The sequence below is a fragment of the Schistocerca piceifrons genome, chromosome X (assembly GCF_021461385.2).
Source record: "Schistocerca piceifrons isolate TAMUIC-IGC-003096 chromosome X, iqSchPice1.1, whole genome shotgun sequence".
NCBI classification, from domain to species: domain Eukaryota; kingdom Metazoa; phylum Arthropoda; class Insecta; order Orthoptera; family Acrididae; genus Schistocerca; species Schistocerca piceifrons.
In genome coordinates, this window is record NC_060149.1 from 280,361,361 (window position 1) to 280,376,404 (window position 15,044).

At 47.8% G+C, this 15,044-nt stretch overlaps 1 protein-coding gene and 1 non-coding gene across 2 annotated transcripts in view; both read left to right on the forward strand.

The window, feature by feature from the left end:
* Nucleotides 1-15,044, forward strand: part of LOC124723073 — a 324,337-nt gene that overhangs the window by 45,929 nt on the left and 263,364 nt on the right. The gene's annotated exons all lie outside the window — the stretch shown is intronic.
* Trnas-cga lies at nucleotides 9,350-9,424 on the forward strand. Its single transcript has one exon. It is a non-coding gene; the product is annotated as a tRNA-Ser (tRNA).

Sequence of the window (15,044 nt, forward strand, 5' to 3'; positions counted from 1 at the left end):
GCTGAATATGGAGGCATCTGAGTTTAGACAGAAATAAGATGTTGGGGTTGTTGGGTTGTTTTTGGGGAAGGAGACCAGACAGCGGGGTCATCGGTCTCATTGCATTAGGGAAGGACGGGGATGGAAATCGCCCGTGCCCTTTCAAAGGAACCATTCCGGCATTTGCCTGGAGCGATTTAGGGAAATCACGGAAAACCTAAATCAGGATGGCCGGACGCGGGATTGAACCGTCGTCCTCCCGACAGAAAATAAGACAGGTCTACTGTACTTCAATAATACTCGTATTATTTTGGATGCAGTTTATTCAGCAGCTGTGCAAGTCAGAAGACGCTGGACATTAAAAAACAGCTCGGGCAGTAAACGTAGAAATCAATAAGGACGGTGTAAAGGAACCTAGAGTACCAGATGCTCTCGACACTAATGAAGTCAGCGCAGCTCTTCAAAATAACGAGACTGGTTCCCGGAAAATATTTTCCAACACTTCTGCTGTAAATAAATAAACATAATAAACTTACGAACGGTACATTTAGCACCTTACAGATTTCCAAGGAGGTTGCTCTTAGGATAATGGCTGAAATGTCCAGCCGGAACAGCTTTTCATTGAATGCTCATACAATTTTAAAGATTGTGGATCTCCATTGTTGGGTGGCTCGGAAAAAAACCAAATCTCCCTGAGACGAGTTAAAAGGAAGTAGGACTTGGAATGAGTCTCTAAAAAGTAATGGAACAGACATTTTATAAATAATCCATTAGTACAGAGTACCGCAATCACCCGTAAAGTAAATGCGGCACAAGTAACCATAATTGCTGTATTATGGTTACTTATATCTCATCTGTAGCACTGTAGTATGATGTTTAGCTTCATACACTATAAGATCAAAAGTATCCGGATACCCACAAAAAACATACATTTTTCATGTTAGGTGCATTGTGTTGCCACCTACTGCCAGGTACTCCATATCAGCGACCTCAGTAATCATCAGACATCGTGAGACAGCAGAATGGGGCGCTCCGCGGAACGTGGTCAGGTGATTGGGTGTCACTTGTGTCATACGTCTGTACGCGACATTTCCACACTCCTAAACATCCCTAGGTCTACTGTTTCCGACGTGATAGTGAAGTAGAAACGTGAAGGGAAACGTACAGCACAAAAACGTACAGGCCGACCTCGTCTGTTGACTGACAGAGTCTGCCGACAGTTGAAGAGGGTCTTAGTGGGTAATAGGCAGACATCTATCCAGACCATCACACAGGAATTCCAAACTGCATCAGGATCCACTGAAAGTACTATGACAGTTAGGCAGAAGGTGAGAAAACTTGGCTTTCATGGTCGAGCGGCTGCTAATAAGCCACACATCACGCCGTTAAATGCCAAAGGACGCCTCGCTTGGTGCAAGGAGCGTAAACATTGGACGATTGAACAGTGGAAAAACGTTGTGTGGAGTGACGAATCACAGTACACAATGTGGCGATCCGACGGCAGGGTGGTGGTATTACGAATGCCCGGTGAACGTCATCTGCCAGCGTGTATAGTGTCAACAGTAAAATTCGGAGGCGATGGTGTTGTGGTGTGGTCGTGTTTTTCATGGAGGGGGGTTTGCACCCCTTGTTGTTTTGCGTGATACTATCACGGCACAGGCCTACATTGATGTTTTAAGCACCTTCTTGCTTCCAACTGTTGAAGAGCAATACACCCCCAGGGGGTCCACAACTCTTTTGTGGATACGTGCGTGGCGAGCATGGGGCCCCGAGCTGGTGGAGTTCTCCTTCCTTTCCGGGCTGCTGTATCCCCCTTCCCCATCCCTCCTCATCCCCAATCATTCCTCCCCCCCCCCTTACCACCCCTTCACACACCCTCTTCTTGGGAGTAATGTATCGAGCCTTCGCCCGGAGACGGACGTTTGTAAACTCCAGGATCCTGTTTCCTTTGTTCTTCTCCATCCTCACGCTTTCTTCCTCTATTGGTCTTTCTGTTTGTTCACTATTCTCCTTGCTTTCATGCCCTTATTTCTATCTCTGCCTCATTCTCCTTGCCCTATTCTCCTTGCCCTATTCTCCTTGTCTTCTTTTCCGTGTCTTATTCTCCGCTTCGGCGTTTGAGATTCTTTCTTCTATCCCTCTCTCTCTTTCCTCTCTTCTTTCCTTCCTGTGCGTGTCTGAAGGCCGACCCACGCGTTCGCATGCGTAGCCAGTGACGGGGTGACGCGTAATTCCCCGCCCTGGGTAAACAAGTAAGGCACGCACGTACCCCCTGGTAAAGGCCAGGCCCAGGGAGGGGTGATTGCCTGAGTTGTTACCTTCCGAACGTGCCGATTGGTCCCTCTGTCTGTTTCTCGGGAGGTGTGACCTGCGGTGTGAACAATCACCTAAGGCGGGAGTGCCCTCTGAGAGGGCCCCCACAAGGAAGGAGTGCGCCATAGGAGACGCTGGCAATCATGGGGGATTCATCCGCAATGGATTTCTCTTCTTCTTCTTCCCTGTCTTCTGCTCAAAAAAGAAAGCTAGATGAAACTTCTGTTCCGAAAATCCTACCACCAGCACCGAAGTTTCTTGTTGTCACTAGATCCGACAGTCACGATTTCTCAACAGTCAACCCTTTCGTCATTCAGAAGGGTGTAGATGCGATTGCATGACCAGTGAAATCTTGTACTCGGTTGCGCAACGGTATCTTGCTGTTGGAGACAGAGAGCGCCTTCCAGGCCCAAAAATTACTTCGAGCCACTCTCTTACACACCCTTCCTGTACGGGTGGAGGCGCACCGCACCTTGAATTCGTCGCGTGGCGTAGTGTATACCACGTCACTCGACGGACTAAGTGATAGGAAGATTCTGTCTTTCCTCTCTGATCAGGGAGTGACGGCCGTCCATCGGGTCGTGAAAAGGGTCGACAAGGACCTCATACCGACCCGAACCGTATTCCTGACTTTCGACAATGTGCAAGTGCCTTCACGAATTAAATCATTTCTGTTCGGCCGTACGTACCCAGCCCTACAAGGTGTTACCAATGTCAGCGGTTTAACCATACACGGCAGTCTTGTTCGAGTGCTGCTAAATGCGTTACCTGTGGCAGGGAAGCCCATGAGGGTGACTGTCCACCTCCGTCCCCTCGTTGCATCAACTGTATGGGCGACCATGCTGCCTCCTCTCGCGACTGCCCCATCTACAAAGATGAGAAAAGTATACAGGAAATTCGAGTGAAAGAGAAGGTGTCGACCTCGGCTGCTGGCAAAGTTATTCAATAGCAGAAAGCCCAATGTGCTTCCGGCAGGTCAATACAGTACCGTTCTCGCCTCTCCTCGGCCTACCAGGGAGGTAGCTACACAGACATGCGATCTAACATTTAGCGATTCGGTCGTCAGATCGGCCAGTGCTAAGATCGGCCGATCAACATCTCCTCTTCCTCCCACCAACCCTAAGGCTCAAACATCATCATCTGCTACTGCTAAGACGAGGACCTCTAAATCAGATGCTCGGACCTTCATAAAAGAACCGACACGCGAAGATTTCTTGCGTACACCAACTTCACAGCCATCAACTGTTCTTTTGACAAAACGTAATTCTTCAAAGAAGGCGCATAGAGGAAAGAGTTCTCCATCTCCGCCGAGGCGCGTTTCTTCTCCTGCGCCACCCATCGGTTGCCGTCCCCGGCCATCTTCAGGTTCGCCAGGCCGCACCGCTGGTAGCCGATCATCTGGCCCTTCACGGGCGGAGGAAGCTGCCCCTCCTCACCAGCTCAGGACGGTGGCAGACGCAACTGTTGCGTTGATGGACCATGACTCACCACCTATCGATCGCAGCAGCAGTGCTCCCTCGAAGCCAGGCCCTCAGCGGCCATCGAGGTGACCCTTTCTTGTTTCTTCTCTTTCTTTTCGTTTTCATAATGGCGATTCTTCAATGGAATATTCGCGGCATTCGGTCCACCCGAGAGGAACTAAAATTGCTCCTTCGAATGCACTGCCTGCTTGTCGTAGGTCTCCAAGAAACGAAGTTACGCCCATGCGATCGTATTGACCTGGGCCACTATACCTCCGTGCATTTTGACCTACGCCCAGTGGCAGGTATTCTGGCTCATGGAGGGGTCATGTTGCTGGTTCGGGATTATGTCTACTACGATCCAATCACATTGCACACAGATCTGCAGGCAGTTGCCGTCCGAATCTCTCTCCCCACTTTCACATTTTCCATTTGTACTGTTTACACTGCATCATCGTCTGCCTTTACTAGGGCAGACACGATACAACTGATTGCTCAGCTTCCTACACCATTTTTGTTGACTGGAGACTTTAGTGCCCACCATCCCCTTTGGGGCTCTCCAGCATCCTGCCCGAGAGGCTCCCTCTTGGCAGACCTTTTCAACCACCTCAATCTTATCTGCTTAAATACCGGTGCACCTACCTATCTTTCGGACGCAACGCATACCTATTCCCACTCGGACCTCTCAATATCCACTATCCAACTTGCACGTCGGTTCGAGTGGTATGCTCTGTCCGACACATACTCGAGCGACCATTTCCCCTGCGTAATCCATCTCCTGCATCACACCCCTTCTCTAAGTTCCACTAGCTGGAACATCTCCAAAGCCGACTGGGGGCTTTTCATCTCACTGGCGACCTTCCATGATCCTGACTTCTCCAGCTGCGATAGTCAGGTCGCATACCTCACGGACGTTATTCTCACTACTGCTGAATATTCCATCCCTCACACTTACTCTTCTCCACGTCCAGTCCCGGTCCCCTGGTGGACTACAGCATGCAGCGACGCTATTCGTGCAAGGCGACGTGCTATATGCGCCTTCCAACGCCACCCTACGATGGCGAACTGTATCAGTTACAAACGACTCCGTGCACAATGTCGTCGTGTTATCAAAGAAAGCAAAAAGGTTTGCTGGGTGGCTTTCACCAGCTGATTCAACAGTTTTACTCCTTCTTCGGTTGTCTGGGATGGCCTGCGCCGGCTATCTGGCACCAAGGTCTACTCCTCGATTTCTGGCCTGACTGTAGCGAATAAAGTCCTTGTGGATCCTGAGGATGTCTCAAATGCCTTAGGCCGTTTTTTCGCGGCGGTTTCGAGCTCTGCCCATTACCACCCTGCCTTGCTCCCCCGAAAACAAGCAGAGGAGGCACAGCCACCTTCTTTCCAGTCTTTGAATCGTGAAAGTTACCATGCCACCTTCACCGTGCGGGAACTCGAAAGTGCACTCGCCCAGTCCCGATCCTCTGCTCCGGAGCCAGATGGTATCCATATTCAGATGCTGAAGAACCTTTCTCCTGCAGGTAAAGGCTTTCTTCTTCGCGCCTATAATCGCATCTGGACTGAAGGTCACGTTCCCACACGCTGGCGTGAAGCAATTGTTGTTCCCATACCCAAACCAGAAAGGACAAACACCTTCCTTCTAGTTATCGCCCCATCTCCCTTACCTGCTGCGTCTGCAAGGTGATGGAGCGCATGGTAAATTCTCGATTGGTTTGGCTCCTTGAACCTCGACGCCTCCATACCAGTGTCCAATGTGGCTTTCGTAGGCGCCGCTCTGCTGTTGACCACCTAGTTACCTTGTCGACCTTCATTATGAACAACTTTTTGCGTAAGCGCCAGACGGTGGCTGTGTTCTTCGATTTGGAGAAGGCTTACGACACCTGTTGGAGGGCGGACATTCTCCGCACCATGCACATTTGGGGCCTTCGCGGTCGCCTCCCTCTTTTTATTAATGCATTTTTAATGGATCGAATGTTCAGGGTACGTGTGGGTTCTGTTTTGTCAGATGCCTTTCGCCAGGAGATTGGGGTGCCCCAGGGCTCCGTTTTGAGCGTGGCCCTTTTTGCCATAGCTATCAATCCAATAATGGATTGCCTTCCAGCTGACGTTTCAGTCTCCCTTTACGTGGACGACTTTACGATCTACTGCAGCGCTCGGAGAACATGTCTCCTGGAGCGCTGTCTTCAGTGTTGTCTAGACCGTCTATATTACTGGAGTGTAGCTAACGGTTTCCGTTTTTCTGGTGAGAAAACGGTCTGTATGAACTTCTGGCGTTACAAACGGTTTCTTCCACCATCCTTACATCTCGGTCCCGTTGCTCTCCCATTCGTGGAGACAACAAAATTTTTAGGTCTTACATTTGACAGGAAATTTTGCTGGTCTCCACATGTGTCTTACTTGGCTGCTCGTTGTACTCGTTCCCTAATGTCTTCCGTGTTCTCAGCGGTACGTCATGGGGAGCAGATCGAATGGTCTTGCTAAGCTTATATCGGTCCATTGTCCGATCAAAGGTGGATTATGAGAGCTTTGTCTACTCTTCTGCCCGGCCGTCCATCTTACGCCGTCTCAACTCTATCCACCATTGGAGGTTACTTCTGGCGACTGGAGCATTCTACACCAGTCCTGTTGAGAGTCTGTATGCCGAAGCTGCCGAATTACCGCTAAACTACCGGCGTGATACGTTGCTTTGTCGGTACGCCTGCCGACTGATGTCAATGCCCGACCACCCTTCATATTTCTCCTTCTTTGACGACTCTCTCGACCGCCAATACGGGCTGTATGTCTCTGCCCTGTTACCTCCTGGAGTTCGCTTTCGTCGCCTGCTTCAGCAACTTGATTTTACCCTCCCTACAACTTTTCAAGTGGGTGAGAGCCCGACGCCACCTTGGCTCCAGGCTCAGGTTAGCGTTCACCTCGAACTCAGCTCGCTGCCAAAGGAGAGGACCGCGGATTCGATATATCGCTCGAGGTTTGCCGAACTTCGTTCGAGGCTCACTAATAACGTCATTTTGGCCAGGTTGCGGATTGGGCATTGCCGATTTAGCCACCGCTCTCTGTTGTCCGGTGACCCCGCCCCGCAGTGCCCCTGTGGTCATCCATTGATGGTGCGCCATATTTTATTGTCCTGTCCCCGTTTTATTCACTCTCGTGTTGTCCTGTGTCTGCCGTCTACCTTAAAGGAACTTTTAGCTGATGACGCTCGAGTAGCTGCTCGTATCCTTAGTTTTATTACATTGACGGACTTGTCCAAAGACATCTAACTCTTTTATTTTGTTTATCTGCGTCTTTGTAAGTACTTTCTGGCGTTGCCCCCTTGCGTTTTTCTACGCTATTAGTGCACTAACGTTTGTGGCTGGGCACTAATGACCTTAGTAGTTGAGCGCTCTAAACAAAAAAAAAAAAAAAAAAAGAAAAAAAAAAGAAAAGAAGAGCAATACGGGGATGACGATTGCATCTTTCAACACGATCGAGCACCTGTTCATAATGCACGGCCTGTGGTGGAGTGGTTACACGACAATAACATCCCTGTAACGGACTGGCCTGCACAGCGTCCTGACCTGAATCCTATAGAACACCTTTGGGATGTTTTGGAACGCCAACTTCGTGCCAGGAACGACCGACATCGTTACCTTTCCTCAGCGCAGCACTCCGTGAAGAATGGGCTGCCATTCCCCAAGAAATCTTCCAGCACCTGATTGGCGTATGCCTGCGAGAGCGGAAGCTGTCATCAAGGCTAATGGTGGGCCATCACCATATTGAATTCCAGAATTACCGAAGGAGGACCCCACGAAGTTGTAAGTCATTTCTCAGCCAGGTGTCCGGATACTTTTGATCACATAATGTAAGTCTTACAGAAACTATAAAGACTCACATGCTGTAGAAAAACTGTGCTCCATACAGGACATCGATTTCACAGATTTTTTAACAATTACGCTTCGAAGCCGCTTTAGCAGGATTATGGGACAAATTTTTTGTAAGTGAAAATTAAGATGTATGCGACGCGGAACAAGGACATGCAACATAGTGTCACGATCGCAGCGTGGTAGCCAACGCAGCTCTCGTACCTTCAGATGTACGCTGCATAGGTTTCGTTTCATTCTGATAATTTGAAAAATTACAGCCGCTGTACCTTATTTTTGAACAATACGAACTTCAGATACCGTACGAAATATTAACTGTCTCGTCCTGTATAGGCCCTATAGTTCATCCATCGTCTTATCGAACAGATGGCGTTAAAATAATACTTCAGCAGTGCAAAGTAAATTATTTTATCCGTAAACTTTAAAGTTAGATAATTATTCAGCTTGTGGTTTGAGGACGTTTTATTATTTAACAAAATAGTGATCATGACACAAGTAAACAACATAATTCGTCAGTCCACAAAGTTTCGAAACTGGATTAATAAGAAATAGACAAAAGTAAAGATGGTGGTTTTATTGCTTCATGTGTTTTACTTAGTTTCCCTGACCTACTTGCATCGCACAGACCGTTCATACAGCAGTGTGAAACTTTCAGAAAAGTCCTTCTTTCGGATGTTGTTCAACTCGTACGTTACTTTACTCTGAATGCTGGTTATATCGCCGTAGTGTTGACCCTTCACGTGAATTTCTGCAGTTTGTCGTTTTGTGGTAGGATCGTACTGATCACACCTAGTCTCATCATACGTAATGATATTTTCGAGGGAAGAACTGTCCACGTTTTTCATTACGATCAAGTCGTGACAGGCGTCCGTGCGTCGTTGCTGTTCTTCCGGAGTTGTTAGTTCAAGCCGACGTTGCTTATACGCCAGGAATAAAATCACTCTCGAAACTTTTTGGATGGACAGTGTACGAAAAATTACTGTAATGAAATTATTTATAAGCATATTTCAGGAGGGGAAAGATTGATACCGACTATAGCCGCGCGGGATTAGTCGAGCGGTCTGAGGCGCAACAGTCATGGACCGTGCGGCTGGTCCCGGCGGAGGTTCGAGTCCGCCCTCGGGCATGGGTGTGTGTGTTTGTCCTTAGGATAATTTAGGTTAAGTAGTGTGTAAGCTTAGGGACTGATGACCGTAGCAGTTAAGTCCCATAAGATTTCATGCACATTTGAACATTTGATACCGACTACAGGAAAATTAAAGAGGTCTCTGGAAAAAAGAGAAGCAGCTGTATCAATATCAAGAGCTCAGATGGAAAATCAGTCCTAAGCAAAGAAGGGAAAGCTGGAAGGTGGTTGGAGTATAAAGAGGATCTATACAAGACAGATGAACCTGAAGGCAGTATTGTAGAAATGGAATAGGACGTAGATGAAGATGAGATGGGAGACCTTTGTTGGCAGAGCACTTGCCCGCGAAAGGCATAGGTCCCGAGTTCGAGTCTCGGTCCGGCACACAGTTTTAATTTGCCAGGAAGTTTCATATCAGCGCCCACTCCGCAGTAGAGTGAAAATTTCATTCTATAAACATCCCCCAGGCTGTGGCTAAGCCATGTCTCCGCAATATCCTTTCTTTCAGGAGTGCTAGTTCTGCAAGGTTCGCAGGAGAGCTTCTGTAAGGTTTGGAAGGTAAGAGACGAGGTACTGGCAGAAGTAAAACTGTGAGGACGGGGCGTGAGTCGTGCTTGGGTAGCTCAGTTGGTAGAGCACTTGCCCGCGAAAGGCAAAGGTCCCGAGTTCGAGTCTCGGTCCGGCATACAGTTTTAATCTGGCAGGAAGTTTCATATCAGCGCCCACTCCGCTGTAGAGTGAAAATTTCGTTCTAAGTCCGAAGATCCTGGTGGCCAGGGAAGTTACTGCACGTATTGCAGAACACGTTGAGTTTCACGGGCAGTGTTTGGGCGAGAATTATCCTGTTGGAACAACACATCATCTTCTAGTTGCAAGAACGGCAAAAGAACGGGTCTAATAACAGTCTGCACATACCCAGCGCTGATTAGTGCCCCTTCCACAGACAGCAGTGTGTCTTGGGACGAAAGAATTCTACGAGAGAGCGCTCACCAGGTGTACGTCTTACGCGCAAACGACCGACACTTGCGTGCAGATGGGATCTGCTTTCATCGCTGAAGACCACGGCGCGCCATTCCATCTTACAAGTGATCCTCTAACGGCAGCAGTCGTGACGTGTACTTCGATGCTGTGGCGTGCGTGGAAGACGGGGTAGAGTTGTGTGCGTCTGTAGCCCCACTGATAATAGCCGGTTCGCAACAATTCGTGTTCACTGGTCGGGGCTCACAAACCCTCTTATCTGTGCTGTTGTAGCTGCACTTAAAATACGACAATCCTGGCAGGCACTGTGCTGCGTGGACGTCCAGAACCTCGTCTGTGCGTGTGAAAATGTTCACGTGACCACTGATACCAGCATCGCTGCACAACTGACGCAGCACATCCGACTTGTGTGACAATTCTCCGAAAGGACCATCTCACCACTCGGAAGGCCACAATTTGATGTCTTTCGAACTCGCTCAGTCGGCTGTAGCAGGCACGATTGCGTCCCCGTGTCATGGTTGCCTTCTTGTGTTACACGTTTGCACTACACTGAGTCTTCTGGCTGTGAGCGTTCCCTGTTAAAGGGTAGACACAGATCGCGCTCTGTTAGTTGTGCCACCACGCTATCTATTGGCAGACGACTCTGAAACCATATCAGTACATCTACTATCCTCCAGGTGGCATATCCCGTCAACGGATCAATATCTATCTCGTCTTTCAAAAAAATGGTTCAAATGGCTCTGAGCACTATGGGACTCAACTGCTGAGGTCATTAGTCCCCTAGAACTTAGAACTAGTTAAACCTAACTAACCTAAGGACATCACAAACATCCATGCCCGAGGCAGGATTCGAACCTGCGACCGTAGCGGTCTTGCGGTTCCAGACTGCAGCGCCTTTAACTGCACGGCCACTTCGGCCGGCTATCTCGTCTTTCCAAGTGTACTAATTTCTTTATGTACTTAGACTATGATGAGGTCTCACAATGCCAATAATTTTTAGAAACGGGAGTATAGTAAAGGCAATAACACAAATTAAATAAAATGAGTCAAAAAATTTTGCAATCATGAAATGATATGACGAAAATTCTCTCTCTCACTGGGAGCTGAAACCGCCACATTGCGTTAATGTTGACAACGTATGAAGAGGCGAAAAAAATAAAAAAATTCCCACCAACAGTAAGGTGTGCTCATGCTAGAGTTTGAAAATACATGTTAAAGCCGTGCAGAGTGGCCGCCCGGTTTGAGGCGTCGTGTCACGGACTGCACGGCCCCTCCCGCCGGAGGTTCGAGTCCTCCCTCGGGCGTGTGTGTGTGTATTGTTCTTAGCATAAGTTAGTTTTATTATAAGTAGTGTGTAAGTCTAGGAACCGATGACCTAAGCTGTTTGGCCCCTTTGGAATTCACACACATTTGAACATTTGTACATGTTAAAAATTATTATGCCGGGCCTGGATTTCAACTCAGACACGCGCCTTTCGTGTACACCTTGAGGCGTTTGAGATCTTGAGCAAACTGATGGAGCTCTATCGCCAGGAAACGATCAAATCAAGCGAAAAGGAATACGTTGCCACATCTGTCTTTGTTATGGCCCGACCTGAACTTTAGTCGGTAGCGAAGGGACATCATCTTTAATGTAAATCTGGAACCACTGTGCAATCGTACGTTCTTCAACGGGCGTAACCATAGGTGAATAGTGTCTGTTTATGGCAATTAAAAACGATCGTCTTATGTGTGATGGGAACCCAGACCCTTTTTATGCCAACATAGCATCAACCCAGCAGAGCACTGAGTTACATATACGACTGTATCATGATTTTTGTCATAACGCAGGTGCACCACACTGGATGAGTATTCCGACTTCCTGACCTCCAGGAGTTGATTGCAGCCTGTGCGACACATTCATTTCCGTGTTCGATCGAATAGCCATTAACCAGCCATCTTGGCTACACAGTGCGTACATTCGTCTGGATTTTGTACACTGAAATAAAATCACATTACGACCATCTACACAAACTGTCATCACTGTAGACTGCGGAAGTTTCCACAGGAATTATTGCCCGGCACTTGAGTTACTCTGTTGCACTATCTGTTCAGGGTACACGTTACGCAGAGCAAAACAAAAGCTCTGTAATTTTTTAAACCACGTATCTCCGTCTGTTAACAGTATCAGTCTGTTCGTAGTTCAAAGATAATTTACTTTTTCTAACCCTTCAGTAATGATAAAACTTTGGAAAAAGGTTTCAGTGAAAGAACGTTGCTGCCTATCCCGATCAGAACAAATTCTGCTTCACCGGTCTACAGCTGCCTGATGCTAGCCGCTGTGATCTGGACGCATCGCTTTTTGAGCCTATCATCTACAGTCGACGTTTCTGCATCCTCGTTAGCAAGTATAAGATTATTTAATATTATAGTTTGGCCCACCATAAGAGAAACCGTTGAGAGTATTTAATTGAAATACCAATAAAATATCAAGTGAGTTTGGCAAGATAATTCTGTGTCACTGCAGGAAATAAACTGACTGTCACAGGGTTGCCAGATCTGTTTTACAATATTGCCAAGTCCCAATCACCCTCTCAGGAGAAAGGAATACGTTTCCTAAGACAATGTGTTTCTTGAGCGGGCTAGCAACCCAGGAGTGAATATAGAACTTCGAAGACACAGTGGAAACAGCTGCCAAATTGACAGGTACCTGAAATACGACAGATGAAAGCAAATGTGCATAAACCAACCGAAATACCATAAATCAAGGGCAGTGGAAATCAACTGGACGTCCCTCCTGGTTTTTGGTTTAGTGTCTATGCTTTCAGAGTTTTCATATGAATACTATCAAGAAGTAATTATTAGAATAGACCAATATGTTTAGCGAAAATCAAAAATTAACTTTGTACACATTTTGATGAAAGTCACAATGACAGCAGGTACTTAAATAAAAATAAATTTAAAAAAGTAATCTGGTGTGCCGTTTGCACACAGCGAGCCGCAAGGAGGAGGTGGAGGGGGAGGAGAAGGACGAGATTAGTGTTTAATGTACCACCGATAACGTGGTGATTAAGCACGGAGCAGAAGCTTGGATTAGGGAAGGATGGAGAAGGAAAGCCGCCGATGACGATTCGCCAGCAACATAAACATTCTGTTGACAACGGGAGGATGGTCACGCGCCAACGTGGACGCGCATTTTTGCTTGCGGCTTCCGACAGAGGTCGCTGGGGCGGCCGACGGCAGCGCAGAGCAGCAGCGGCAGCCTCCACGCGTGCGCCGAAGTCTTTGGTTCTTCGTCTTGCAGGTGGCGTTGCTGTCCTTCCAGATATCGGTTGATATCGTCGCTGTTGGCCATCGAAACTGGCGCCTCCACGCATGCGCACTTCCTGCCTAAGACTGGCATAAATAGGGGGCTCTAGTCGTGCCTTAGCAGTGTGTTCGTCGCACCTGAAGATGTCGGCCAGTTGCGCTGATGAAATATTGTCGAGTTTTCACTATGACATCCGACGTCTCGCCCGAGAACCATATATACATGTCCATCGGGAAAGCCTCAAGCAACGATTGTAGTTTCATCTCGTCATAACAGCTAAATTACTGAGAACTTACTGCTTTTGGGTTTAAAACCCACGTTTAACAGCTAATAGTTACTCATTTGATGTATGTTACTGAAAACAATATATAGGTTAGTTAATCAATGGAATAACGTCATTATCTGTTAGTGAGCATTGAAATTAATCAGTGCGGAAACTTGAAAATTTTTGCCAGACTGGGACTCGAACCCGAATTTTTCCGTTTCTCGCGAACGGTCGCCTCGACTGTCCGAACACGGTCCCTGACCGACCCAAATTTCCAACTCATCCACACATTAATGAGGCAGTGCCCCTGCCTATTACTCTCATCTATAAGGGCATAGAAACGAGCTGCTGGAGAAGGATTCTTCCCGCTTGCTTTAATATTCGCAGTTAAAAGTGATTTTTCTTAGCAGTGGAAAAGTTACGAGAGCTTCAGTGAGCTGAGGAAACACAAACTGGATGCATCTATTTGTGTACAACCATTAACGATAAGACGGTACTTTTGTCACCTGTTGTCGAGTTGATGTGAGGGTTTCCCGTGACGATAAGTGAACTATTCTAATATTCACGGTGAAGCAGCGCTTTAGGGGGAAAAGGCTCATGGGTGATACAAGATAACAATAAAACTGTACCTATAGCGCCAACCGGCGAAAATGTATAGGTCATAAAGCAACTGAGGCGCCGTTTTGAGCCCGCAGAATCAAGAAGTCGGCGGTTATGCCTCGTCCTCGGTAGAATAGAGGTCCCAGCGAGCAGAGGGACGCAGGATGTGGTAATCACTTTCGGTAGACAACCAGTTTCATAAGACAGACATTTGAGATTCGTAGGGAATTTCCAAGCTAATTTCGAGTGCGGACAGGCAAGACTTTAAGTTACATTTATGTGTGTGGGTTCATAATTAAAGAGAAATCCGCCTTGGAAGTGGGGGTGGATGGAGTAGATGGGGCGTAAGAGGTTTATGATGGTGTGATAGTACATTACTCCTGTCTATCGCTCCCAAAATGAGGTGACTGTTTGCTACGAAGAAATTAAATCGTCTACAGAAAAGTGTAAACAAAGGGCATATTGTTGTTATTAACTCGAATGCTATGAGGTTGTGTTGTGTGTAGGAAAAAAAAGTGCTGACACTATTCACAGGCCGTTGAGCAATCACTCAACCCTAGGAATTAAGTTCGTTGCTAGATTGTATTGTATTGTGTTGTATGTTAACCGGGGACCTAGAAACGACGGAGAGGCTCCGTCCCCGCAGCAGCCGCAGTGGTCCACAACCCCACGACGACTACCGCAGTCCACTTCACCCCTCCGCCGCCCCACACAGAACCCATGGTTATTCTGCGGTTCGGCCCCCGGTGGACCCCCCAGGGAACGTCTCATACCAGACTAGTGTAACCCCTATGTTTGCAGGGTAGAGTAATGGTGGTGTACGCGTACGTGGAGAACCTGTTTGCGCAGCAATTGCCGACACTGTGTAACTGAGGCGAAATAAGGGGAACCAGCCCGCATTCGCCGAGGCAGATGGAAAACCGCCTAAAAACCATCCACAGACTGGCCGGTTCACCGGACCTCGACACAAATCCTCCGGGGACCAGGCGCTCCTTCCGGCACGGAAAACCGTGCGTTAGACCGCACGGCCAACCGGGCGGGCTCGTTGCTAGATAGATTTCTTAGTTTGGCTTAATAAATGAGCAGCACCTTCATAGTCTCCACACATCCCAGCACCGTCTGCCCATCTGTATCGTCGTATTCGTATCGCTCGATGTTGTTGTGGGTCGTGTGG